The sequence below is a fragment of the Delphinapterus leucas genome, chromosome 6, assembly GCF_059928025.1.
Source record: "Delphinapterus leucas isolate spDelLeu-1000000601 "Yukka" chromosome 6, BTC_Dleu_Yukka2, whole genome shotgun sequence".
Taxonomy (NCBI): Eukaryota; Metazoa; Chordata; class Mammalia; order Artiodactyla; family Monodontidae; genus Delphinapterus; species Delphinapterus leucas.
The window spans coordinates 114,106,638-114,133,991 of NC_143134.1; the positions used below are offsets into that span (position 1 = coordinate 114,106,638).

Consider the following 27,354-nt stretch of genomic DNA (forward strand, 5'->3'; position numbering starts at 1 on the left):
GAGCCTACTTCAGTGCCCGCATTCAGCAGGCGCAAAATAAGCGCTTGTTGATTAACCGATTTTAGTATCTCCAGAGTTGTGACAGGAGCAAAGTTAGGTGATGGGTATGCAAAGATGCGTGGGAGGGGTCCACGGGGTTGACTGACTGCAGACCCGAAGTGTCTAGAGCCCGAGAAGAAAGGGAGATGCTGGACCTGACTCGCTGTGTGATCTGGGCCTCAGTTTCCCCAGCTTTGAAATGGGGAGGGGGTCCTCGGCTAAGTGGGCTTGGGAGAGTGAGGGGATCCGGCCTCGGTGAGGGCGCCGCCCGGGCGCCCCCCAAGCCTGCGTGGCGGCAGCGCGCACGAGCGCAGGGGGCGGCGCGGCCCCGCGGCGGGGAGGGGCGGGAGCGCGCGCGCGGGCCCGCGCAGGCGGCGGCGGAACCCAGCGGACGAGCGTGCAGCTGCGGCGCCGCCAACTCGTGTGGGACCCACCGCTCCCGCCGACCGTGCGCCGGTCCTCCCTACGGCAGCCGAGCCCGCCCGCGAGCCGGTGAGTGGCCTGGGGCCGGGGCCCGACCGGATCGGGCCGGCGCGGGCCGGGGAAGGGGCGGAGGCCGGGCCGCGGGGCAGCCACCCACTCTCGGGCCGAGCGGGACGCGCGTGCCCGCGCACGCGCCCGAGGCTCCGCGGGGGACAGCGGGCGGGTGTGCATGCGGGAAGTCGGGACGCGCGTGAGCGTGCGTGTCTGAGTGTGTCCCCGGCCGTGCGTCCGAGCGTGCGTGGGCGGCGTGTCCATCTGTCCCTCCTGGTGTGTTCGCAGGAGTGCGCGCGTGCCTGTGGCCGAGTTGGTGCGTGTGCACCTCGGAGCGTCGGCGTGGTGGGGTGGTGGAGTTTGGTGTGAGTGAGTGCGGGGCAAGCGGGCATGGCTCCCACTTAGCCATTTATTGAGTGTTTACTATGCGCCAGGCGCTTCATGTGGGATCTCATTTTTGTGACCGAGAATGTGTGGATTCTGGGTGTATGTGTGCGCGCGCACACGTGGGAGCGTTCACAAGTGATTTTTGTGTGTATTTATGAGCCCTTGAGGGCAAAAGTGTACATATGTGGATGTGAGTGTGTAATTTGTGTACAGGAGCATGCGAGTATGTTTGCTGTGGAGGCTGAGGGCCCCCCTTTGCGCCCACCAGGCCTACTGCGTGATGTGCCCGCCGCTGGCCCGGATGTCAGGGCAGCCCGTGGAGAGAAGCAGGCCTGGTGTGGGCACCCCATGGGTGCTGGGTTTTCTTTGGTGAATGAGAGGCCAGAGGTCAGATCGCAGAGCCCAGCCGGGCCTGGGCAGGACCACTGGCAGGACCCTCCAAGGGGCTCCAGGCTGAGCTGGGGCTGCGCTGGGCCTGGTGGAGCCTCTTGGCCTGGCACTGGAGGACCTGTATTCAGTTTTCCCAAAAACTCTTCTGGGTCCCCTGGCTTTGTTCTTGCCCCTCTCTGGCCCTGGTGAATTTTAACCCTTTCTCCAGGCCCAGGGTGGGGCTGACCCTGGGGAGACCAGGGGTCCAGGGACACTTGTCTGTGTATCTGGGGGTGTCTCTCTGCCTGCCTTACTAAGTAGATAGATATTCATCTGATTTATTTGTATCGAGCCTGGGCTCCAAGTGTGAGCCCCCAAGACGGTAACAAATTGATCACAGCAGGCTTTGGACACTGTCTTCCGACGTCTGTCCTTGATGTTTTAACTGACAGTTTTTGGTGTGCTTTATAAATGTTGAAACTCTCTGCAGTTGAAAGTCTTAATTGCTTTAAGGCAAACTTTAGAGTCTCTGGAGCTCCCTAGTTCCTCTGGATTGTCAAAATCTGGCTTGCCTTTCTGAGGGGAACATGTCGTCTTAGGAGCTCAGTGTGTGCGCAGGCGAACCTTGGAGGGACATTTTAAAAACCGTGGCGTTAATGGAAGAAGAATTTCATTGAAAGGGCTGCAGAGCCAGCTGAAAGCGCCTGTTCCCCACGCAGCAGCTTACTGAGTGAACTCTGGATGTCTTCTTTTAGCAAACAAAACCTGGAAGGAAACAAAAAAGACCCACATTCTTTTTCTTTTTTGTCCTAAAAAATGAAAAAAAAAAAAAAAACCCAAACCCACCTCTGGGTGTGCTGGAAATGCTGCCTCCCCTCCCCCAGCAAAGCCAGGCCCTCCCTCAATCCCCCACCCCCAAATAAAATATGCCTGTGGGGAGCTGTGGATGAGTCACTCCCTGGCAGAGAGCCCCACGGGCAAACATTTGGGAAGGTTCTTGCCTAACTTCCCAGAAGAAAGGCCCAGGATTTAAAATGGTCCCTGCGGTTTGTCAGCCTCTGCCGTCCCGTCTGCTTCGGAAATGACTAAAAAGTAGTTTCTACCTCCGCAAAATAAAGTCTCCGACTTAAGCAGCAGCCCAGGTTGGTCTGGGTAGAGGGCCGTTCAGGGTTCAAGAAACGGAGCTCCTGGCTTTGCCAGATGGCACTTCTGGAGGCTTCAAGCAAGGAAGGAGCAGGGGAGGGGAATTCACATTTATGGAGCACCCACTGTGTGCCGGGCACTGTTCTGGGCGCCACAATCCTCCCAAAAGTCAGGCTGTGGAGCGTGGCTTCTGGTTTTATACGCACAAGGAAATTAAGGCTCAGAGAGTTCGAGCAGTGTCCTGGGACCACAGAGAGGAGGTGGCAGCAGAATCCTATCACCTGCCTGACTTCAAGCCCATCCTCTTTCCATTGCACCAGGATTTGCCTTCTGAAGGTGCACAGACTGGGTGCTGAGTGCTTTAAACGTACATACACTTAGTTAATTTTCACTGTGAGGTAGGGGTTATTATCTCCATTTTACAGATGAGAAAAATGAGGCTCAGCGATGAAATGTGCACAATTTTATGAAAGTTATGCACCATGGCTAATGGCCACCATTTATGGAGGGTATTCCATGTGCCAGGCACGGTACTAAAAGCTTTAATTGCCTTATTTCACTCAGTCCACTCACCAACATCATGAGATGGGAACGATCATGATGCCCGTTTTACAGGTGAGGGCACCAGGGCACAGAGAGATTAAATCATGTGGTGAAGATCACATGATAATATACGGTTGATCTTGGATTTGAACCCAGGCTTGACTGAGCAGAGCCCATAGTCTCTCCACCGAACCTGGAAGGTCACAGTGGCTGTGTACCATGTGTCTGGCACAGTGCGAATGTTCGGGGTTGTTATCCTGATCTTAACAGACAGGAAGATGAAGTTAAGTAACTTGGGCAGGGTCATAAACTGGCAAATGGCAAAGTCAGGATCCAAACCCACATCTCTGATTCCAGAGTTGAAGTTCTTAACTTTAAACCAGGTCTGTCTGCCTTTGTCCTGCTGTGGATTAAGACACGCTGGGTTCTTTGCTGGGCTCCAGACTTCTGGGAGAGGTCTTCCTGAAGGCACTACCATCCTTCCTCGTCCACACTTGCCCCTCTGGTGCAGAGGAGCCAGAGCTGTCAGATAGAAAGGGCCACAGTTCACATTTTTTCTTTCCTCTCAAAGTGCCAAAAATTGGTTTCAGAAGGGAAGTGTCAAAAACAGTTGTCAAAAAGAGAAGAATATTCCCTTCTCCTTCTTGGGTCAGACCAAGCCAGGGAGGTAGAGGGTGGAGAGTGGAGGGCCCTGGTGAGTCTTCCGAGATTGAATACGGGTTGGCACCTCCAGGCTTGTGTGGGGTGGAAGCAACCTAGGACACTGCCCTCAGGAAGAGCCCGGCGTCCTGACCCCTGATGATGGCGAGTTACCTCCCCGGGCCCGGACTCTCAGTTCTGAATATCTGACAACAGCATCATTTCTACGTAGGCTTCTTGTCACTTCCTTACCATTTCAGTCCCGTGCCTGTCTCTCTTCCCTGTTCATTTCCATTTACATCACGGTTTATACTACACTGTACTGAAAAGGAATGTTGTGTGCGAAGACCTGTGTGGTTTTGGGTGTGGGGTGCTCCTGCGAGCGTCCTTTGGTGTTGAAAAGATAAAGGTATTTCTCTCCCTTGCAAGTATGTTCTGCAAATTGATGAACATTTGCAAATTGCTTTGAGATGCGTTAATTTAAGGTGTGAAATAATAGATCTTGTGCGAAGGCCCAGCCGCATTTCTGGCATTGATGGATTTCTCTCCCGTCTGGCCTGTGATTTGGGGAGGTAAAAATAGTCCTCGTTTCTACATTTTTATCTCTCTCTCTCTCTTTTTTTTTTTGCTGACATCATTCTTAGGAAACTGTTTTGCCCATGGGCCTTTCCTTGGCCATCGCCTCAGATGGTGGTCAGAACTTGGAGCTCTGGGGAAAGGGTGCTTGTGGAGTGAGGGGTTGTCTGGGTGGTCTGAGCACCCCTGGGTGTCTGTGAATTTGCTTTGAAAGGTGAAGGATGGCCACGCTTGGCCAAAGACCCTCGGTGGCTTTTGGTAGTTGCCTATTTTCTCACTTCTGATTCTTGGGTAGTGACAAGATAGCCTTTTGGGAAAATGTTAAAGAGAAAAAAAGCAGGCCAGTGGCTTCATCCATCCCTATCTGAGCTGGGTGGCATGCACACAGCCCCTTCCTTTGGCCCAAACTGAAATAGACCAACGGCCTCCTCAGGCAGGAGCTGACATTGGGGCAAATCAGTTGGTGGTGTAATTTCCTGTGACGTTTAATTCGGGAACTTGAACTTGGAGAGTGATCTAGCGTTTTGACATCTGTCCCTCTAACAAGACTTACTTGTGTGGAAACAAACCCTCATACATAACCTCTGCCGTTGTCTCCAATTCTGGATTTTTCCACAGACAACTTCTCGGGTGGTCTGGTGGCAAAGGCCGGGTCTTCTAGCCAGGCCTTCTCGGCATCTACCAGCAGGATCACTGCACCCCAAACCCGACTCAACAGTGTAGCTGGCTCTGTTTTGGGGGCTGAGGGGGGCTGAATGAGGGGCCTACAGAATTGAAAGGTGGCCAGCTGGGATCTGAAACGCATTCAGTTCCAACGGCCCTGATCCATGTGGAGCCAGTCTTTCTTTCTCTTAGACATCTGCATGATGGTGACCTCACAGAAAAGAAAAAGGGGCTTTATGTAAGAATTCCATAGAGTGTGAAGGAATTCCGACAAGGGAAGGGGGAGGGAGGCTGCCACTGAGAGCCTGCAGGGCCTGTGTTTCCCGGAGTTGTTTAACCCTCACACTTCAAAATTAGGCTGGGGGAGGGGGCAGTGCTTGATCCTAGTGAATGGAGAGCCGAGAGCTGTTTAAGGAGAATGTTCCGAGGTCCCTGAGTTGTAGTTGAGGCCACGGGGTTTAGTCCCTCAGACCCGTTCTCACAGCAAGTGGGCAGTGGAGGTGGAATTTGTACTCAACCCCTTTCCCCAAGGCCTGCCCTCTCTTGTTCCTTATTGTCCCCAAAGTCTTTGAAATTGGGGATTGTCGGGAAGAGACCTGCAAAGGGACGGAGTTACCATACAAACCACCCTCAGCTCTGATCAGTCCAAGCTGCAGGTGAGGAATTCGGCAGGCTCGCCATCCAGAGAAGAGCTGCACGCCCATTTTACAGGACGGAAACTGAGGCCCAGAGGGGGAAGGCACTCACCCACAATCCAAATGAGTGAGGTGCGAGGCCCAGACCTGCCGCTTGTGAAAAAGTCCTTCACCTCTGGGAGCCTGTTTCCTCATTCAGAAGACAGGAGCAGTATTATGACCTCATAAAGTGCGAGGGAGGAACTAAATAAAATAATGCATACAAAATGCTCAGCACGTGGGTGCTTGGTGAGAGACTAGGAACTATTTAATTACCGAGGACACGCCCAGGGTCACAGGGCTGGGAAGGTCATCTCTTTGTCAGCAGCATTTTCAGTGCCCCTGTATCTTGAGGCCCGAAGCAAGGTTAAAAGGGGGTGTCAGGGGCCCCCCCAGGTAGGTGCCACTGAAGCACTTTTCAATGACCATGACCCTCAAAATAGAGTGGAAAGAGGCAGGATTTTTTTTTTTTTAATATATTTATTTATTTGTTTTTGCCTGCATTGGGTCTTCATTGCTGCTCGCGGGCATTCTCTAGCTGCAGCAAGCGGGAGCTACTCTTCATTGTGGAGCACGGGCTCTAGGCGCGCGGGCTTCAGTAGTTGTGGCACGCAGGCTCAGTAGTCGTGGCGCACGGGCTTGGTGGCTCCGCGGCATGTGGGATCTTTCCAGACCAGGGCTCGAACCCGTGTCCCTCATTGGCAGGCCGATTCTTAACCACTGCGCCACCAGGGAAGTCCCAAGAGTCAAGATTTAAATGTCAGGGTAGCCCTGGGCATCTCAGGGAAATGTTTAGAAATCAGTATTTTGCTTTCCTGTCTACCCTGCCCCCCCCCGCCAGCCCCAGGGAGAGGAAAGTGAGCCTTATACGTTTTTGGTGCGTCGTCTTGGAGTTGAAGGGTCTTGGGAGGCCCCGAGAGCTGTGTCAGCCACGATGTGTTATTAAGCAAGGCAGATGTTTTGTTAATTATTTACACAGCACTGGCCCCATCAGAGGCCTGTGCTGATGGAGCGGCTGTCGCAGACCTGGGCCGGGGGCAGGCAGTTCTTGGTTGGAAGTGAGCAGGTGGCCCTCTCCACCAACAGGGTCGTCACAGAGAGTCTGCACAGCGAGGGCTGAGGGAGACTGTGCGTGTTTGGCGCCCCCTAAGCTACTGGGGCTCCATCAGGCTGGCTTGTCTTCCCCGAGGGAGAGGAGTGACCTTTGTCCCCCGGGACTGGCTGCCCTTGTGAGGTAGCTTCTGTGGGCTTTTGGCCAGCTCTTCACATCTGAGACCCCACCTTGGTGTGTGTGGTGAGGGGAGAGCATCAGCGGGCTCTGGAGATCTTTGAATCCAGCACCTCCCCAGCAGTCAGCTCAGGCTAGGGCTTCATGTGGGCCCAGCCTCTACTTCCTCATCTGGCAAGTGGGCCAGTAACGCCAGGCTCAAGGCCCTTGATTCTCGGGCACCGTTTGGGGTGATTTGCCTTAGAAACCCAAGTTTAGGATTAGAACTCTGAAAAGAAAGGGTCTGGGATCAGAGCCTTCCCTGAAAGGCCACTAAGGATGGGGGATGTCAGCTCCCCGAAGGGGGAGGGTAAGAGATAAACCTACCGTCTTCAGCCTCGGCCCTTCTCCTCCTTCCTGTTTTATATAAGGAGGTTTTGCTCAGGTGTCATTTTAAGAAAGGTTCTTATACGAAATGTTCAGAATCTATAAATCCTTAGAGACAGAAAGGAGATTGGTGGTTATCGGGGGTGTGGGGGAGGGGAGAATGGGGAGACACTGCTTAACGGGTACAGGGTTTCCTTCTGGGATGATGGAAATGTTTTGGAACCACGTAGAGGTTGTGGTTCCACAACATTGGGAATGTACTAAATGCCCCTTAATTTTTACTTTAAAATGGTTAATTTTATTTGGAAAAAAAATTTTTATAAGAAAAGTTTCTGGGCTTCCCTGGTGGCGCACTGGTTAGGAACCCGCCTGCCAATGCAGCAGACACACGTTCGAGCCCTGGTCCAGGAAGATCCCACATGCCGCGGAGCAACTAAGCCCGTGCTCCACAACTACTGAGCCTGCGCTCTAGAGCCCACGAGCCACAACTACTGAAGCCAGCGCGTGTAGAGCCCGTGCTCCTCAACAAGAGAAGCCACTGCAATGAGAAGCCCGTGCACCACAGCAAAGAGTAGCCCCCGCTCACCGCAACTAGAGAAAGTCCGCGCACAGCAAGGAAGACCCAACACAGCCAAAAATAAAAAAGAAATTAAAAAAAAAGAAAAGTTTCTGATGCTTAAAAATAAAAGCTTAGAAGCCTCCCATTTTACAGATAGGAAGAATGAGGCCCACAGAAAGATTGTGACCAGCCTAAGGTCTCCCACGCAGGCTGTGGCTGTTCTGTGGCTGAAATCAGATCGTTCTCCCAACTTTCAGGCCAAGGCTTGGGTTCGTGGCACCTGGGCCCAGAATGTGGGTGAACAGTTCAGTGCGGAAACACAGACCATTCACTGTTGTTTGGGTTACTTAAGTGGACTCCATTTTGTTAACCAGATATGCCCTTGCTGGCTGCTATGTGGTCATCTGTCCGCTCATTCACTCAAGAAATACGTCCTGACATTCTGAGTCAGGCATTATGCTGGGAGCTGGCACAGAGACCCTCTAATGGTCCCACCCACCACCTGTAGCTGCAGAAGTTGTGTCATGACCCCGTTGTAGGTGCTTGTGAACAGTTTGCAGCAGGCACCCTTTGGGATTCACTCTCTGGGGAAGTGGGAGGGCTTCCAGGAGGGAGGGACTCCCCAGCCTTGAGGGAGACATGAGATTTGCCAGGCAAGGTGCTGGAGGCCTGGAGGCCTGAGAAGGCTGGAGTGAAGGGCAGGTAGCCCACAGCGTGAGTGGGTAGGTGGGGCCGTGGGATGGGAAGCTGGGAGCCAGACTGCGGTCCTGCGCTGTAGGCAGACCCCAAGCAGTGCGAAGCCAGGAACTTCCTACCACTTTCTCAGCCTTTGGACCCTTCAATAGAGCCTTTGTACCAGGCACTCACCACATGTTACATTCTGTTCTAACCCTTTACATGGATTAACTCACTTCATCCTCCTGCAGTTCTGTGACACAGGTACCATTATGCCCATTTAATGGACAGAGAAACAGACATAAAGAATCCAGGCTATATGGTGCTAATCACCATAAGCCTTAGGGTTGTGAGAAACCTGTGTCCTGGGGTCTGGTCTGAAGGCTGCCCTCTGGAAGTGCCCGTTGTGTGGGCTGTCGTTGGCGGCCAGGCCAGGCCGAGGGCCTCCTAGGCAGCTGGGAGGAAAAGTATGAACCAAGGGGGCAAATAGTGGGAGAGGAGGCTGCCAAGGCCCCCCAGGATCTGTGAGCTTTGGTCTTTATTGCAAGAGCAGTGGGGCCCCTGCTACTTCTGCAGCCTTACTTTTCAGCAGTCTCCCCCTCACTCACTCCGCCCCAGCCTCCTTACCTTTCCTCAAACATGCCAAGCGTACTCCCACCTCAGGGCCTTTGTACTTGCTGTTCCCCGAAATCCTTTTCCTCCTAATCTTCCCATGACTTGTTCCTAGCCTTCACAGGGACACTGCAAAAGTCACTTCTCCAAAGAGACCCCACCATCCCCACTCTGTCAAAATTAATCCCACGTCCTTCACTCCCCATTCCCTGGCCCAGCTTTATTTTTCTTCAGGGCCCTTATCCATCCCTGATGTCGTGTGTTTGTTATCTGCCTCCCAGACTGGAATGTGAGCTCCATGAGGGTAAGAGTTGGTCTGTGGACCACAGCTATACCTCAGCGTCCAGTACCGTGCCTGGCACACAGGTGCTCAATTAATAGTTGTTGAATGAATGGAAAGTTTTAAGTGGGTAAGTGACAGGATCCTTGAAGAATGTTTCTATGGACTTACTGAAGCTGGTGGCAAACTCGACTGGCTGCAAGCACCCCCTCTTCATTCCTCCCAGTGGCCAGCAAAAGGCTGAGTTGTGCCCGACGGACCCTCCCCTGTGCAGAGAAGTTTTCTGAGAGAAAGACTTGTCCTTGGATTATTCCAAGTAGGAGGAACCTAAACACGGAGGTTACCTCCCAGAGTTACAGGGGTCTCCCTCCTTTGCCCCTTTTCTGCAGAGGTGCCTCCTGAAGTCTGTAGAGGAGGGGCTTTGGGTAGGATTTGGTGGGTGCCATGTCTTAAAGCTGCATTGTCTGTAAACCACGCTTATTTTTTAGAGGGCATATCTTTGGGGGGGTTGCTCAGGGAAGGGGAAGGGGTTAAGTCTCCCACGCCATCTCTGGGGACAGACATTTGCTAGGCAGCAAATGAACAAGAGCCCAGATTCTGCCCCAGCCCAGAAAACAGGGAATCCTGGGTTGAAAGAGGAAACGATTCCCTAGCTGGTGTGGCCTTGGTGGACCACCAGTGTGGGTGCCCAGGTGGCAGGACCACTGGGCAGCACATGGCAGACAGACAGGGAGCCCACCCCATGCATCTGGCAGGTCCAGCCAAGTCCAGCCGGATTTAGTTACACCAGGATCTCAAGCATGGACTTGGCGTGCCTGACTCAGTGCGTGTGCATTTCCTTTGTTCGTCTCCCTCAGGAATTTTAGTGGCCTTTTGTGTTTGTTTTAAATGCCAGCCTCAGCCAACCCAAGAGGAAATGAAGACTGGATTTTTATGCAGAGGCGGGGGACAAAGGTGGGGCATGCCAGCTCTTGATGGCGACAGCATGGCATTTGGGGAACACACAAAGAAAATACTTTTACTCCAAGCTAATAACTTTAATTTGCGAATACTTTTGTGACCTCCCAGGACGTCAGATGTCGATCATCTCTAGGTTGGACACATGATGACCACTGTTTCCAAACACCCAAAACAGCAGTGGTCTGTAAAAGCATTTTAGTGACATTTGGGGACAGGAGAGGCAGTTTTGGAAGAAGCTGTTTCGTCGCTGGTGTGTGAGAAGTTCCTGGATGCTCGAATGGCTTAGGGGGTGGCATCTTTGAAATTGCATTGTACTGAAAATTCCAGGACATATGGTCACTGTGATGTGCTAATGTTAGCAATCGAGATATTTAATTACCCAGGAAAACCCCTTTGCCTACCCACTACGGGTTACTGGAGAGCCTTTGTTTCTCTGGAGGAGGGTCTTACACAGTATAATTCCGACCAGCAGACATGACCAGAGTCATTATCCCGCATTCATTTATTAGCTAATTAAGTGATTTATCTGGTCACGCGTTTATTCCTTCAATTGCCGTTCATCCAGCAACATTCACTGGATCCCACTCCGGGCCAGGCCTGGTGCTGGGCAGTGGGGATGGAATGAAACAGGGGAGCAAATGTGACTGAATCCCTGCTGGACGCCAGCCCATTGGGTGGTGCTGTGGGCTGCAGGTGAATTAACTTGTTTTCCAGTAGACGTTTAAGAGCACCTACTATGCGCAGATCTATGGCGATACAGAAAGGAAAATGACAGAGCCCAAGTGATTTGAACTGTTGCCCCGTCTTACGGGGTTTTTTTAGTCCCGGCCCTCTGCTTGCTGCGATAAACCCGGCCAGCCACCGTTCACGGGCCACACAATGACGTCCCCAGAATGAACCAGAAACAATCCAGATGCCCCAGGAACCGACATGAGAACAAGGCATCCCCTTCACACGTTGCCTCTCAGTTCAGCGTCTTGCCACCACCCAGCATTTTGAGACAGAATGTGAGATCTCGTGGTTGGCTAAATATATAAATATTTTATGTCTCGATATTCCAAAAACGAAGCCCAAACGCGCAGAACTGCAGCACATCAGTGCTATAGATCATATGTTATAATAATCTGATGACATGTTGTTTAAATATTTATGGACTGATGTGACGTGACAATGGGGGGAGAGAGCAGTCTCGGAGCAGAGTTGTGGCAGACGCTAGGAAGGAGGGAGCAGACTCGCACGGTCCCGGGAAGCGCCACGCGATGCTCGGGTTTCTCATTGGATGTTTTGGGGTTTCACGGCAGTAAGCACTGGCTGACGTTTGTCAAGCACTGGCTGTGTGCTGCATCCTTCACTGACGTCACCTCACTTACTCATCACAGCAACCCCTCCAGGATGGGACTCTTGTTAACCCCAAGTTACAAATGGGAAACTGAGGCCCAGGGCAGGTCTGATCTGCCCCAGAACCCACAGCTGGGGGGTGGTCCAAGATCACACCCAGGTCGGCCCAACTGTGCAGTCTGAGCTCTTAGTCAGTGTGAATTCTTCTCTATCCGTGACGAGTCATATCAGAAAAGCATGGTTGACCCCGTGCTCGGTACCAACTGGACTTTTTAAACCACAGAAAGTAAGGTGATGTTTGTAAAATGTCAAGTGGGAATAGAAACCACAGGAATAAATATCTACCCCAGGAGGGGGCCGATGGTGAGATCAAGCTACCTTAGCCAGGTGCCTGGCATGTGGTAGGGGCTCAGGATATGGCGGTGCTGCGCCTCCGATTTTTTTTCATTGTTGGCTTTGCAGTCATTTGGGGAGTCCGCTGCTGACTGCCCTGCGTTAGTGCCCTGTGCCTGTGCCGTCCCCTCTCTCTGCCGTGCCTGCCCCGGCCGGCTGGAGACACCCCTCAGGCACGATAGCCCCTTCAGTCTCCGACAGCCCCGGGAGGTGAGTCAGGGTGGCCCCACCTTACTGATGGAGGAGCTCCTGCCCGTCTCCCAGAGCCGACCCCCACGTCCCTGCTTTCGAGAGGCAGCCTGCACGTGCCAGCTCTTCCCACCTCGCCCCCCCTGCTGCTCTGCGGGACCGCCTGACTATGCTACCAACGTTCCTGCCTGTTTCCGTCAGTGCTCTGTGATCTGGTTTACCGTCACATCCCCGGCACCGGAAAACCAGGCCTGGCCCACAAGACAGCAATAAGTGACCAATGATAGGGGTTCAAAGAACAAGCCTGGCAGGCAGGGTGGGTAGGGGGTGGGGGGGGGCCTTGTTCTGAGACGCTTCTTAGGCAGTGATGGCCTCAGACCCGAGAGCGGGTGTCCTCTAGCTCTGCAGAGGTGCAGGGGTGTCCCCAAGGATCAATAAATAAATGGAAGGCAGGGCCAGCCACGTAATTTGGGGGGCCCAGTACAAAATGAAAATGTAGGTCCCCTGTTCAAAAAGCAGGCAGAAATCTTCTTCCTTCCTTTCACAGTCTCTCTCCCCACCTGTCGTGATGTTTTTAATTTGTTATTGTGCCCATGATCCCTTGGGCACAGGGACACTCACAGGGTGAGTACAGACCCTCGCAGGTGCCCACGGCTCCACCCTGTGGCTCGGTGGGCAGGCACACCTGACCCCAGCCCTCGCCATGTCTGCAGCCAGGCCCTTGCCAAGGGTGGAGAACAGCAGAGGTTGCTGGGGGCAGGGAGGTGGGCAGCTGAGACCCACCCTGGGCAAGGCAGGACCACCCGTGAGCTGAGACTTCACACCCCCAGCATATGCACCATTGTTCCACCAACTTCGCTTAGAAAACACAAGTTCAAAGATAAGGTGAAGACTTTCGAGAGAGTGCACACAGAGCATGAAACTCCAAGCGAGGGGCTCCCTCCTGAGGACAGGGCCACATGTGCCGATTCTGATCACTTGCCCGTGAAGCTGCCCCTGCTGGGAGAACTACAGCCCTTCAAAAAGAGCAAGGTCCCGGTATCAGGTCTCGACATGTGGTTGAGGCCAGTCTTATTGGAAGGGAAAGTTCTGCTGTGAGGTACCGTCTACAGACCGCTGGCCCGGAACGTGACCGCTATCAGGTGGCCCGCTGGCCTCCCTCCTCACCCTGGGTGTCTCGTGCAAAGGACACACCGTGATCATGGGCCTCCTTGGAAATGCCCTCCCTGCTTTAATCCCTTACGTTGTTGCCAGATGTTATTGTGTTGACAAACCCATCGCCTCTGACTTCCTGAGTGACAAGGGTCAGAAATCGAATGATAAGGTTGCTGACCTGTTTCCTCGGGAACAACGCCAAGCAGGTGGCGCCCTGGAGATCAGAGAGGGCTGGGCACTCGGATTCCACCAGCCACCCACGCTGTTCCCAGCCCTGGAACTGGGGAGCCAGGCAGCCGCAGGATGTACATGTCTGGCCATTCCCAAAACGATGAATGAGGGAGCCTTGGGAAAGTTCACTAATGCTTATTATTTAGTACCTACTGTGCACCAGCGATCTGACCAAGTGCTTTATCTGTGTTCCCTTAGTTAACCCTTGCAACAATTTTAGGCTGACCCCATTTTCCAGATGAGGATACCTGAAATTCAGAGAAAGAAGCCATCGGTCCAAAGCCATAAGCCACATGGTTGGAAAACTGAGGTTTGAACCCAGGCCCGGGTGATCCCCAAAGCCACTGCTCTTCGAAGACTCCCAGGTGTGGCTGGATGGCTGGGGTCACTGCCCGGCTGAGCCACTGCCCCCACCGCCGCGTGTGCGTGGAACGGGAAGGGAGCTGGACCGCAGCCTCCCTTCTTGGCAGGGAGCGGTCCCGAGGCTCCAACTCCAGCTTTCCTCCTCCAAGATCCAGCCAGCCCTGGGGCTACTCTTCGGATCAGAGAGGAAGGAGGGCGATGGTGGGTCAGACACACCTGGATGCAAGTCACACTTCTGCCTCTTGCTCACCGTGTCTCCTTGGCTTGTCACTTTGCACTGGGGCCTCAGTTTTCTCACTGCAAAGCAAGGGGTAATTTCAGTTCCTGTCTCTGGGGGAGTTTTCATGATCCAGTGAGGTGAGCGTGTACATAACAGGCATTCAGCAGTTGGCGGCTGTTATCGTATTGATAATTCATGGCACTGTGGGGCGAGGACTGCAGCATGGTGGCACCTGTGACACTCAGGAACACCTCTCCATGCTGGGACACGCTGGAAATCACTCAGCCCAGGACCGCCCTCCCCAGGGAGTTCATCCCTTCCTTGCTTTGCTTGGTCGTTCACTGATCCCACAGATCCAGGCACTGTCCTAAGACGCATAATGAACAAAAGAGACAAAATGGAGCTGGCGCTCCTGCGGGGAGACCAACCGGAAACAAGAAATGGGGAAAGTAGGTTCAGCGTCCCTGGTCCAGGTGTTAGAGACAGATGACCAGGGGCTGTGATGTGGGGGGCTTGGTGTCCCCAGTCTGCTTCATGGGGTGAGGCTCTCCGAAGTCTCTTAACACCCTGGGAAGGTTGTTGTTGGGGATTTAACATGCTGCCTGTTGTTCAAGGTTCCGGGTCTCCCAGGGGGCCCGAGATGGCCTCGTTGGGTTGCTTTGCCTCCAGTGTCTTTGAGAAAGTGGTTTTCCCAGTTAGGAGGTAGGAGTTTTTCTCAGGCTCCCCCAGGACTCTCAACCACTCCCTCTCAGGGCTGCTGGCCCCCGGGGCCACCCCAGGCAGGCCCTGGCCATGTATTATGGCACTGATTCCCCTCAGTGACCCTGTGTGATGCAGGTTCTATTAGTCCCATTTTACAGACGAGGGAAGGGAGGCTGAGTCCTTTGCCCAAGGGCACATGGTGGGACTGTGGCTGAGCCAGGATTTGAACCCAGGCCTTTGGCTCTCAAAGCATATGTCCTAAACCAGTCTGCTCTAGTGTGAATGGCCTACTATGTGTCTGGGTGATGCTGGGTACTATGGGAGGGCGTGCTGAGAACAGAAAGACCATCAGTGCTCAAAGTGGCCTGGGAAGTGACCATTGCCCAGTGGGCTGGGATTGCATTTACTCCTTGCTCCAGGGCTGGGAGGTGGGTGGGGTTAGCCCTGTGTTACGGATGAGGAGGCCAGGGCCCAGAGGAGTTCCACGGCTTGCCAAGGTCACACAGCCCCGGGCAGCCTGACTTCATGTCCACTTGCTCTGCCTGTCATTTGCCTTGGCTATGTCCGTCCCAGCTTTGGCCTCCACCCGCATTTTGCATTTGGACACACTGAAGCCCCCAAAACAGTTCAGCAGCTTGACCCCCAACTGGGGGGAGGGGTGAGCCCTTTGGGTCATTGTGGAAACGGACGCCCCTTCTGCAGTGAAGTTGCTTTTGAGATGCCACTGATTCTCAGGGCAGGAGAAGCCGGGAGAGACGATGGTGTGTTATGAGGGCCTGGGGGTGTGACTTGGGGGAAGAGAGCTGTGTCAGGGATTCCTCCTGGGACTGATGAAAGGGCCATAGGGCTTTATGGCATCTGGGACAAACAAGCCTTTTAAAAGAAAATGTTCCCAAAGCTGTCCCATGCCACCATTGGCAAACAGTCCTTAAACGGCAAAGAAACATCCATGTTCTGTGTTCACAAAATGGTGAGCTGGCGTTCAGGCTCATTTATTTAAACCCAGAGTCGTCGAGGCTAAAGACTTCAGCTCTGAGTGGCAGCTCGCCGCCTCGCTGCAGCAAGGGAGCGTAATCTTCGGGGTTTTCTTCCCATTTACGGGTTTTTGTGTTGTTGTATATTTGTAAAATGAAGCTTCTGCTGGCAAAAGCAGGTTTTAGAGAGTGCGGCAGCTCTTTCAAGACCTAATAAGGCCCCAAAGGAGGGTGTGTTCCAGCAACACTTTCCTCCAATTCCGGCTCGCCTCGTACACTTTGGGCACCAGGTACCATTCGTCTTGCTTCCCATTAACGGAATTACCGCCATCACTTCTGCGGGACAACATGGGCCCTTAGGAACTGCCTTGGGAACAGAGGCAGGAGCAGCCGCCAAGCAGTTCTGCTTAGAGGGGAAAGGAAAGAAAAAAAAGAGAGAGAGAAACCAAACTCTTACAAATGGATGGGTCCTTGGGTCCTAAGAAACTGGGCCAAGGAGGAAGGGGGCAGCAGGCCACACTGGGACACCTCTCGGAGGAGAGTGGACAGGACCTGGATGGCTCCTACCCCCAACGCATAAGGAAAGGGCTTGTCACCCTGAACTCACACCTTGAGTTCAGAGGAGGGGAAGGAGGGGGACCCAGTATTTATGGGGTCCTCACATATGCCTGACCCTGTGCCAGCCGCTTTGGGTATGTCATGGGGAGTGGGTGTCATTGGCTCTGTTTTCAGATGAAACAGAAGCTCAGAGAATCCAGAAACTTGCTTCAGATCATATATTTCATACGTGGTAGCTCTGGGGGTTGTTCGTTTTCCTGGGCCGCCCTCTGGAGAATAGCAGTGCCCCTCCAAGAGGTGATAGGAAGTAGCAGAGCGAGGACTCCCAAGTCCAGATGCCCATCACCAGCCTGCCCTGCTTCAGCCCCTGATTCCACACGACTGAGCCAGCATCTAGGGGTCTTTGCTGTTATACAATGATGCTGGCTGAGGGCAGTGCTGAACACTATCTGATGGTGAGAGTTCAGGCATCTGGGCCCCTGAGAATGGAGGAGGGAAGTGGGGAGGGACTTTCTTTACTCACTCTGCCTAACGTCCTGTGTGCCCCTTGGCAACAGGGATGGCAATAATTGTCACCTCCAGTGCCAGTTCTGATAGATCGGTAATGGCTGCCTGAGAGGGCATGTTGAGAAGGCTTTGGGATTGATTAGCAATGTCTGCTGTGTGCACAAGAATGAAGAGAGGAGGTCTGAGAGGGACCAGACTCAAGTTAATACAATTCTTAACCTGAGCTCTGACCCCAGGGGTCATTGTTCTCATTATGAGTTAGTTGTGTGCTTCATCACATTGTAAACTTGGGGAGGGCGAGACTGTGTGCCTGACACACGCTGGGAATTCCACAAATACCGGAAGGAAGGATAGATGAAGGCTCTGCCATCTCTGAAAGAACTGTTAATTGGGATTCTCTTATAGTGAATGTTTTTGAAAATACATATTTAAACTTCTAGGGGTGAGATTTAGGTGCCCACATATTTAAACCAAGACACTCCCTTCCATGTCACTAATTTGCTGGCTGCCTTTGAACAAATAACCTTTCCAAGCCTCAGTTTCTTCGTCTTTGAAATGAAGTTCCTCATGGGACTGTGGTGAGGGGTGGCCAAGGAGGTAACAATCAGGGAACCCAGAGCCCATAGGTGGGCAGATTGGCATTCAGAAATGTCCAGTCCAGCTGCACCCCTTCTCCACCAGACGGGCCCCATCCCTCTGCTGTGCTGAACTCGAGGCTCTCTTGGGCTGTAATGCCTTTCTCCTTGCTTCTCAAACCTCACCACCTCCTGGAGTCTCCTCTGACCTCAGGACACTACTTAGGACTCTGCTTTGAGCCCCACAGCCCCCTGTGCTTACCCTCTTGGCGTGCCCCTATCCCTTGGGCCCACTGATGGGTCAGTCCCCTGGACTTGGAGCCTCTCCAGGGCTGGGACAAGCCGACTTTCCTCTGTGATCCCAAGGCCCAGCGCAGGGCCTGGCCCCATGAAGGCCTTGGTGACAATGATGAGGGGGAAGGAGTGATGCACCCTCAGTTTGCTCCTCAGGCGTCGTTATCATGGAGACAGCTGAAACTCAGAGACTTAGACACTGTGTCCAAAGCCCAGGCCTCTGTTGGGGGCAAATGGGTTGGCTGGAGGGATAGAACCTGTTCCAAGGGGAGGAATATCATGACTCACACACCTTATGAGCCTGCTACACCTATGGGTGATGATCCAGTGATCCAGTGGTGATCCAGGGTTTGATTCTATGGGTGATGATCCTATGATCCTATGATGATCCAGGGTTTGATTCTATGGGCGATGATCCTACGATCCTATGATGATCCAGGGTTTGAGCCTATGGGTGATGATTCTGTGATCCTATGATGATCCAGAGTTTGATCCTATGGGCGATGGGCGTTTGGAAGGGTCTTGAGTTGGGGAGTGGCTCCCTGAAGCACATGCGTGGCCTGTGTGGAGGCTGGTGGTGGTGATGTGGGAGGGCGCTGCAGGTGTTAGGGTGGATGAGAGGGGATGGGGCCTGGCCTGGTGAGTGGGGGAGAGATGGGCAGCCTGGAGCAGAGATGAGGAGCGGCCCAGTGTCAGCAGTCTGGGCTCCTACCTGGAGACACCTGTGTCAGGGGGCGAAGTCGAGGCTGCAAGTTGAAAGAATATTCCGCTGTGGCTTAAACTGCTTCAGGACCCCGGGAGCGAGTCCTTATGGGCCCGTCTCAGTGTCCTCATTAGTAAAGCAGGGGTGATGAGCTCTTTGCCCTTTGACTTGATGCCTGGATTGGGGTGGGGGTGGGGATGGAGTGAGGCCAAGGCGCATAGGGTCAGACTAAGAGTGAGGGGGGAACAAGAAGAATCAGGAAGCAACAAGGAATTCCTGCAAGAGACTGAAGGGGCTGTTGACTCCCCAGTGGCTCATTGTGAGCAGGGGGCTTGCATGTGGCTGGGGTGTGTTGAGAGGGGAAAGGCCTGGCTGGGGTGGAGGCTCCATGCCCCATGCCCGGTGCCTCCTCCACAAATGCCAGCTCTTTTCTCTTAACAGTATGGAATTATTTATACAGAATTATCAGCTATCTTTTTTTAAACAACTCCTCCTCCTACTGCTATTATTTCCTTTTTAACAGAGCATCCATCAGGGGTTTACATGTGCTATCATCTAGTTTTCACCTTTGCATGGCTTCATTTTATAAGTAAACTCAAGGCCCAGAGACATGAAGTGGCTTATCCAAGATCACACAGCACGGATTTGAACCCAGATCTGTCTCCCCTGGAAGCACCTGAGGATCAGTAGGGTTAGCCAGGTGGGGGGAGGGGGGAGCTAGGTGGAGGGCACAGGATGTGCAGGGGCCAGAGGTGTGAAGCAGTGGGTTGCAGGAAATAGTAAGAGGCTCTGTGGAGCTGATGTGGTGGATGACCGGTGTCAGCTGGGATTGGGGTCAGGAGGAAGGAGGCCTTGGATGCTGTGCTCTAGAGTCACGACTACCTGGAAGCCTTGAAGGTTGATAAGGGAGGGAGGTGTGGCCAGGATGGCGTTTTTGGTGGCGTGTGTGGCAAACAGTTTGGTGTTATGGAGGGTGTTCAGCCCAGGAGGCTGGTGTGGTTGTCGTTGTGGGCTCCCCCAGAGCCTCTCAGCTGCCTGAGGCTGAAATTCCACCCAAAAAGAACCTTTGGGGCTTCCCTGGTGGCGCAGTGGTTGAGAGTCCGCCTGCCGATGCAGGGGATACGGGTTCGTGCCCCGGTCTGGGAAGATCCCACATGCCGCGGAGCGGCTGGACCCGTGAACCATGGCCGCTGAGCCTGCGCGTCCGGAGCCTGTGCTCCGCAACGGGAGAGGCCACAACGGTGAGAGGCCCGCGTACAGCAAAAAAAAAAAAAAAAAAGAACCTTTGGCTTTCTCCCACCCACCGCCCCAGCCCGTTGTCAGCTGGGTGTCGGGGGGGGGCGGGAGGCCCCTCACCTCCACATCCCCAGCCTCTCTCACAGCTTTCTTGTGAAAAACAAGGCCGGCGCCCACCAACTTGCTGGGGACAGTGTGTGAATAAATGATAAAATACGTAAAGCTCACAGCAGCCGCTTTGCGAAGGGAAAAGAAGCGCCAGGGATGTGTTACTTTCCCTAAATCTGAATTTCTGCGTGTTGTCTTCTTGGGATGAGAAGCCGGAGTTAATGGGAGTGCGTCCGCCCCAGGAATACATTTATTTTCCCAGATTTCCAGGCAGTCTCATTAATCTGCAAAAGCCCCGGTTTTCTAACTCGCTTCCTGGGGAGCCCATTGTATCGTCACCATGAGTGAATTCCGATTCTCGCCTTATCGACTGATTGATTGATTGGTTGGTTGGTTGGTCTGGAGGAGTCAGAGGGGAAGCTGTTCAGACGAGCAGCTCTGAGCTTTAATGTTTGTCTGTGGCACGTTGTTGCGGAGCGTTGCAGGGAGCAGGCTGGGGTCAGAGGTTCCCCTGGCCTACCCGGTCATTGGCCTGTCCTACAGCTGATGTGTGGCACGCAGCGAGGGGCTCACAGTGTCAGGTTTGGTGTGAGGCCGTGTTATGGGGTCAGTGGCACCCAGGGGGTGAGCCGGCTGTTCCCAGGATCTGTCCGGTCATCGTTTCCCACAGAGGGTGAGCCTCGCTTAACCCAGGACCCCCTTTGTGCCCCCTCTCAGAGCCAGGGCGGTTCTAGAGGAGACGGGTCTGCCCACCAACAAGGGGCTGGGCCGCACCCCTCCCACCCTGGCCCCCCACAGGGTCCAGCACCCACTTGGGATGCAGCCCAGACATTTTAGAATGGATGAATGAGGGCGAGTGGACTGATGTGCCACATACTGTCTGGGTGACTTCACATACCTGGGTGAGGTCTCATTGCATCATCACCAGAACCCATTTTTCTGCCGGGGAGACTGAGACTCAGAGAGGTGAGGGTCGTGGCCAAGACACCCAGCAAAGAAGGCGCGGGGCCGCTCTTCACACGTGTCTGACCCTCCACTCCGGTTAGAGCGCCAGCCCCTCTACTTAGTGTTTCCCTCCTGATGCCAAGCTCCCCTAGAGCTGGACCCGGCTGCCCAGACCAGGTCCACACTCCCCCTTCCCTTGGTGCAGGTGGAGGCAGGGCAGGTGGGCCTCCTGTGTGCCAGGCACACCCTGGGCACTTTGCTTCCATGATCTTATTGAACGTGTCAAGCAAGCTTTTTAGGGAGGGCTCCCCGTTTTCAGATCATGAAAAGTGAGGCTCAGAGAGGTGATGAAAGTTGGCCAAGATTTCCTAGCAAATAGGCGAAGGACCCCAGATTTAAATTCAGGGAGGACATTCACCTGCTGGAACAGTCTTGCTGGTGGAGAACGGGTGGTTTTTGTGGGCTGGCCGGGGGCGTGATGATTTAGAAGGATAGACTTTTTCAGTGGTCTAGCCTGGGGCTATCTCAGAGGCTTTCCCACCAAGAAAGAGCAGGGAGTCTAGCAGGGTCAGGTGGGGCCGGTGGGGCCTCTCTTGGCTGCCCAGGAAACGTGGGGCAGTAAGGTCCCCAAAGCACCCCAGTCTTTAGACAGCCTGCTGCAGCCCTTCTCTTCCTGGCTTCAGTTGCCCCACCTGTGCAGTGGGGTGAAGGGAGGACACCACTTATCTGCTGAGTGCTGATTATTTGCTAAGCAATTTGCTGCACCGTCTGATTTCATTGTCCCAGCGACCCCGTGAAGCCTTATTTGTACCCGCCGGCCCACACCTCAGCTGCATTTCCCTCGTAGCACTTATCGTGTCAGAAATGACCGTGTCTGTTTGCTGCCATATCTGGATCCACCTCTTGACGACACACCTCTGGAGGGACAAGGCCCCTCTCTGCCTTGTGCCACGGACAGTGCTTGGTTCCGCGAGCCTCTCAAGAAAAGCCTGGCAAATGATGACGGAATGAAGGAACCTTGTTTTCTTGGAAAGGAAACAGAGGCCCACAAGAGCACAGCTCTGAGCCCTCAGTCACCCACTGGGGCAGGATGGAGCCTCTGCCCATCCGGGGCCAGCTGGGGCCTCTCTCGCTGACCGGCCTTCAGCCTGGAATTCCAGGTGTGCCTGGGTCCCCGCAGGTTCATGCCGCCCAAAGAAGCTTCCAGTCCGTGCCTGTGGCTTTGGATCAGCTCAGAAAAAGCGTGTCCTATGACTGCTCAAGGAATCTGGGCATTTAGCCCAGAAAAGAGTGTGTTTCCTGGCTTCCTGAGAACTGGGGCCCACCCTGCCCCTGGCCTGGGCGTGCAGAAGGGGAGGGAGGGAGAGATGGACTCCAGCCCTGGAAGGCGAGGGCATCCGGCCTTATCATCTGAGGTTCTTGAGACTGTCCCGGCGAGGCCACCCCGGCACGGCCAGGCCAGAGTTTCCCCAGTGTTGGGGGGCATCTCTGAGATGGGATTAGAGCTCTTGAGTTACTGGAAAAGAAACATTCCTTGAACTCAGACGGCTTTTTATCCCCAGCGGCTCTGCTGGCACACCTCTGGCCACCACGAGGCAGACGTGGGTTCAGCGGTCACGGAGCACAGGGTGACTGGCTTCCATTGGGTCATCAGGCCGCCGGGGCCAGATGTTTCGAAAGCTCCTCCCCACAGCGCCAGGCATCTGGCCTCTCCCTCCAAGGCTGGGCGTGGGTTTACGAGGTGTCTTTGAAGAGGGCTGGAGTCATGCGGACCGTGATGTCTGCTTGTTGCATAATTTCACAATTTGATTTTCTTTTCACAAGAAGGGTCAGTGCTTCTCTCGCCCTCTCCCTCCTCCTTTAACTTTTTATTTTCTTTTCCTCTTGATCCTCCCTCATTGACTGGCCTGGAACGCCTCCCTCGGGCTGGGAGATCACCCAGTCCTCAGAGGGGATTAACTGGAGTTACCCACAGGTTAACTGGGATATACTTGCCAAGTTTCTGAGATGGAGAAAACCTCCTTTTTGTACTCAGAGGAGAGTGGAGGAGGCTAGCCTCCCTTCTCCTCGGCGAGGATTGAAAAAAGTCACCCAGCAGGGCACAGCGGCTGGAGTTTGGTTCCCAAACTGTGTGACATTCTCGCTGACCCATGGTGACATGAGAAAACGTAAGGACAGGCCTGGCATCAGCTACTTTCTTATGTCGGGTGTCCTTCTTTTACGCAGGATGGTGATCACAGATAGAAATTTTATTTAGATGTCAGAAAACGTTGGCAACCTTATGTTTGTCTTCAGAATTTGGGGAACGCTTTACAGGCCTGTGAAATCCCCAGACCTGGGAACCACTGATTTACTTCCTCTGCAGCACCCAAAACAGAAGTTGAGGCTGAGGGACTCTTCGATAAGTCTGCAGTGCCTGGAGAACCTGGGAAACTGCGGCTGCACGTGAAAGCCAGCTGTGCTGGGGTTGGTGGGCCGGGGTGGGGAGTGTATTCGTTTTCTAGGGCTGCCATAACAAATCAGCACAAACAGGGTGGGTTAAAACAACAGAAATTTATCCTCTCACAGTCCTGGAGGCCAGAAGTCCAAATTCAAGGTGTTGGCAGGGTTGGTTCCTTCTGGAGGCTCTGAGGGCAAGTCTGTTCCATGCCTCACTCCTGGCTTCTGGTGGTTACCAGCAGTCCTTGGCGTTCCCTGGCTTGTAGACACATCGCTGCAATCTCTGTCTCTGTTGTCACATGGCCTTCGCCCTGTGCATCTCTGAGTTCACGTTTCCCTTTGCTTTTAAAGATGCCAGCCATTGGATTAGGGCCACCCTAATCTTGTGTGACCTTATCTTAATTTGATTCCATCTGCAAAGACCTTATTTCCAGTTAAGGCCGCATTTCCGGGTTCCAGGTAGACGTGAGTTTTGTAGGGATGCTGTTCGACCTGGTACAGGAGGGGTGAGGAGGCAACCCTGTCTGGATAGGGCGTAGCTGAGCCTTAGTACTTTGGAGTGTCTGCAGCCATTTGGGTTGGGTTAACTAGGGTACCCAGGGGCCCCACCAACATTCCCACAGAGGAGACGGATGGCGCACAGGGACTCCGGTCCAGGGAGGGAGAGCTGTCACCATAGCCAGGGCTGGGTCGTGTCACCCCCGCTGAATAGACTCAGAGACTCGGGAGGTGACCTGACCAGGGGGTTGCTGACCCCAGTGTCCGTGCTCTGCGTCCTAGCCTCACTGGCCACAAGCACTTAGTCCTTCGGTGGCACCGGCCCGGGCAGCTTAGAGCCGAGAGCCTCTCCTCTCCCTGCATGAGCCGCCAACCCTGGCTGTGCTCCCTGAGCTGGGAGAGGGGCCCCTCCCCATAATGACAGTGCCCCGCCCTTGTGGGTGGCGCCTGCCAGTGCAGCCTCTGCCTGCTTTGCGGGTAAAGGGCAGCCTGCAGGGCAGGAAGGAGGGATCCAGGCTCTTCTATTTCCCCAGGGACGCTTATCTCTTTTGGCAAAGGCCTTGTAACCAGACGTTTCCGGGGGAGCATCCCAGCCCGACCCGTCTTGGCCCAGTGATCTTGAGCAAGGAAGTCCCAGGCCTCTCTGAGCCTCACATCTCCTCTCCCGGGTGATAGGAGTAGGGATTTCTGCCCATCTCAGGATTAGGGGATGGCTGAGTGAGTTAGAGGTTGTAACCACCTTTTATGAATCCTTCCGGTGCCTAGCACGGAGGCTGGCACACATTGGATGCTCAATAAATACCAAATAGGAGAGTGTCTTGGAGCCCAGAATGTAAACTTTATGGCCCTCCTGAGATAGGGCCCCAGCAGGGTCTCTTGAGAGGGAGACTCTGTAGGCATTTCCTTCCTCCTGTCCGCGGACAGTTACCTGGGATGACCAGGGAAGCGGTGGGGAGGTCAGTGTGCACGTAGCAGAGGTGGAGGCTGGATGCTGCTAAACTGTGACTGGGGCTTTAATTCATCACATAACCCATTGGGTAAAATCATACCTAGGTTTGGTACCACAGGAGGCAGAGTGTGCAAAAGAGCCCTGGAAGGGGGGTCTGGAAACCCGAGTTCCGGCCCTAGCTTTGCACCCCTTACCAGCTCTGTGTGCAGATGTTCGGTCCCTCCCCTCTGCAGACCTGAGGCCACTGCTGTCCTTAGCGCCTCTGTCCCGCAGCTGATGCCGGGCTCGCCTAGCCTCCAGGCCTTTGCACAGGCTGTGCCTTCCGCCGGGAGTGGCCTCCCCCTGCTCCCCTGCTCAGAGCAGCTTCCTATTATGAGGAAACACCCCCGCCTCCACAGGCGGGCTGCACGGAGCTTTCCCTGTGTTTCCACACCCTGGGTGTGCAAAGCAGCCATCACGTGGGGTTGTAGGCGTCGGCTTTGAGACTCCTGTCTCTCTCTAAACAAGGAGCCCCGCTGAGGACGGAGGTTGGTCCCACTGTGTGTTGGTCGATTGAACAAACGGTTTAATGTCCTTGGACACATCACTTCTCTGCTCTGAGCCTCGGTTTCCTGTCTTCCTGCTTTCAAGTATAGGAAGTAGACTGGTGGATTCTTCGGGGTTTTTTCTGAGGTCTCTGGTGAGACATGAGACCTCAGATGAGTGGATTCAGGGTCTCTCCCGCTCCCAGGAATGAAACAGTGGCGTGGCAGCGACTGCACGTGTGTTTAACGATCACCTGCCATTGATGCAATGATACGAACGCAGCGTGGGAGATTTTCTGGGTGCTCAGCTCAGCATTCCCAGTTAGTGGATTCCAGCGTCTTTGGAAAGGCGGGACTGAGGCAGCCTCGACGGGGTGATTTTAATTGCTGTTGGGCCAACCCTCCCAACCCGTCCCTCTGCAGGGATTCTTCCCACGTGCGGAGGGAAGCCTGTGTGCGTCTAGGGTCCGAGACTCCGTGTGCACCCGCCCCACAGAATTCTCCCTACGCTTCCATGTCCGGCTGGAGCTCCCCTTCATGATGCAGACAGCAGGCTCCACTGGGATTCATCCCCAACCCCCTACGCTCCTGACCGGCACCAGATTTCAAACCCCACCTTTGCCGTCTCCCAGCTGTGGGAGTCAGCACCTCTCTGAGCCTCAGTCTCCCCATCTGCAAAATGGAGATAGTAACGCCCACCCTTGGGAATGACCGGGTGGACCCCAACACGTGGCACAGTGCGTGGCATGGGGTGGGAGCATGTTCTCACCATGGTGTTCCTTACTCTAGATAGAGATCAGAGTGAAACAGAGATCAGCAGCCTGTTCGTTGAAGCCAAAAAATGTCCGTTGTCTGAAGAATTTTGTTTTGGAAGACAAGCCCAGGTTTTGGGTCAGAACCTTATGCCCTCAGGAATTTCATGGTTGAGCATCCAGGCAGATTTTATAAGCTTGGTGACCACCCAAGCCTTTGAGCCTTCCACGTGGATGTTCCCAGGTCAGGCTCTTCGGGAATCTCTTGCACAGCTGGGCTGCTTGTCGCGTCGGTAGCGTGATTTCCATAGAGCAGGTTCTGTCTGGCTATGAATAGATGTTTTTTTCTCTCTTTCTTGGATGCCTGAATGGCAGTCTCCCTCCTGCGGTCCCAGAGGCCGACCTGAGTGTAAAACTCCAAAATGGACATCAGAGCAGGGTCGTCCATTCCTGTTTGGACTCTCGGCTCCCAGCGAGGCTCAAAGAGGTGGGTCGTTGGCTGCCGTGACCTGGGAGTTTCCCGAGGGTCTCCCAAGCTAAAATAGTTATAAAGACTGCTGAACAAAGTGAAGGAATCAGAGTTCACGGATAAGGTAGCAGCTCAGAGCAGCAGGCGAGTTAAGGAGGATGGTTTAGTGTCTTTAGAAACCTGCCTGCTGGCATCCAGGCCACAGATGGGCAAAGCCCCTGAGGGCAGGAAGGACTCTGGAGATATGCCTTCTGCAGGCCGGAGGGCCTTGTGGCTCAGTGGTTGGAGTGTGGGTTCTGGAGCCATGCTAGCTGCCTTCAAACCCCAGCCGTGTTATATAAGGGGTAAGTAGGTTAACCTCACTTAAGTGCGTTAGAGTAAGTCTTGGTGCATAGTAAATAAATCAGGGTAAACTGAGGCCCAGAGAGGGCAAGGGACTCGACCGTGGTCACCCAGAAAGTCATCAGAACAGCCAGACAGAAACTCATGATTCCTAGTCTTGTGGACACTTCTCTCCTCCCCCTGGCCCCCTCAGTCAGACTGTTTCAACTCTGCCTTCTGAAGAGGAAATCGCGTGACCCCCTCAGCCCGTAAGAATTCAGACTGTACAGAATTTCGGAAACCTCTTCGGGCTGGCTGGGGGCCTTGTTGCAATTCCATTCAGCTGCTAGTTCTTTTTTCTTCCCTTTTTTCCTTTGAAAGCTCGAGAGAGTCTCCTTTTCTATCTCCCCAAAGAGAAAAATTAACCTTTTGGCAAAGGAGTTTGAAGACTTAAGTCCCTGTTGTGCATCCCTGAACCAACCCCTGCCCTCTTTCTGGGCCTCAGTTTCCCCAACTGTAAAATGAGAAGAGTTCCCCCCCACCCCCGACGACAGGCTGGGTGACTCCCACCTGCCAGCCCGTAATTTCTTTGGCGACAAGCGAGCTGAGACGTGCCGCCCAGAGCACGGGTCTACGTTGACGGTCGGGTGAGTGTTGACTAAACTGAAGCTGGTGATACATCCTTCTAGGAAGTGAGGTGAAACCCATCAGAAATGCCGCCCGC

General features: G+C 54.0%; 1 protein-coding gene across 1 annotated transcript in view; it reads left to right on the plus strand.

Moving 5' to 3' along the window:
- The first annotated feature begins 395 nt into the window (after positions 1 to 395).
- NEK6 (NIMA related kinase 6) overlaps positions 396 to 27,354 on the plus strand; it is an 85,547-nt gene continuing 58,588 nt past the window's right edge. Inside the window, exon 1 of the mRNA XM_022578768.3 lies at positions 396 to 531. The gene's annotated coding sequence lies outside the window, so the exon portion shown is untranslated. The remainder of the gene's footprint in view (positions 532 to 27,354) is intronic.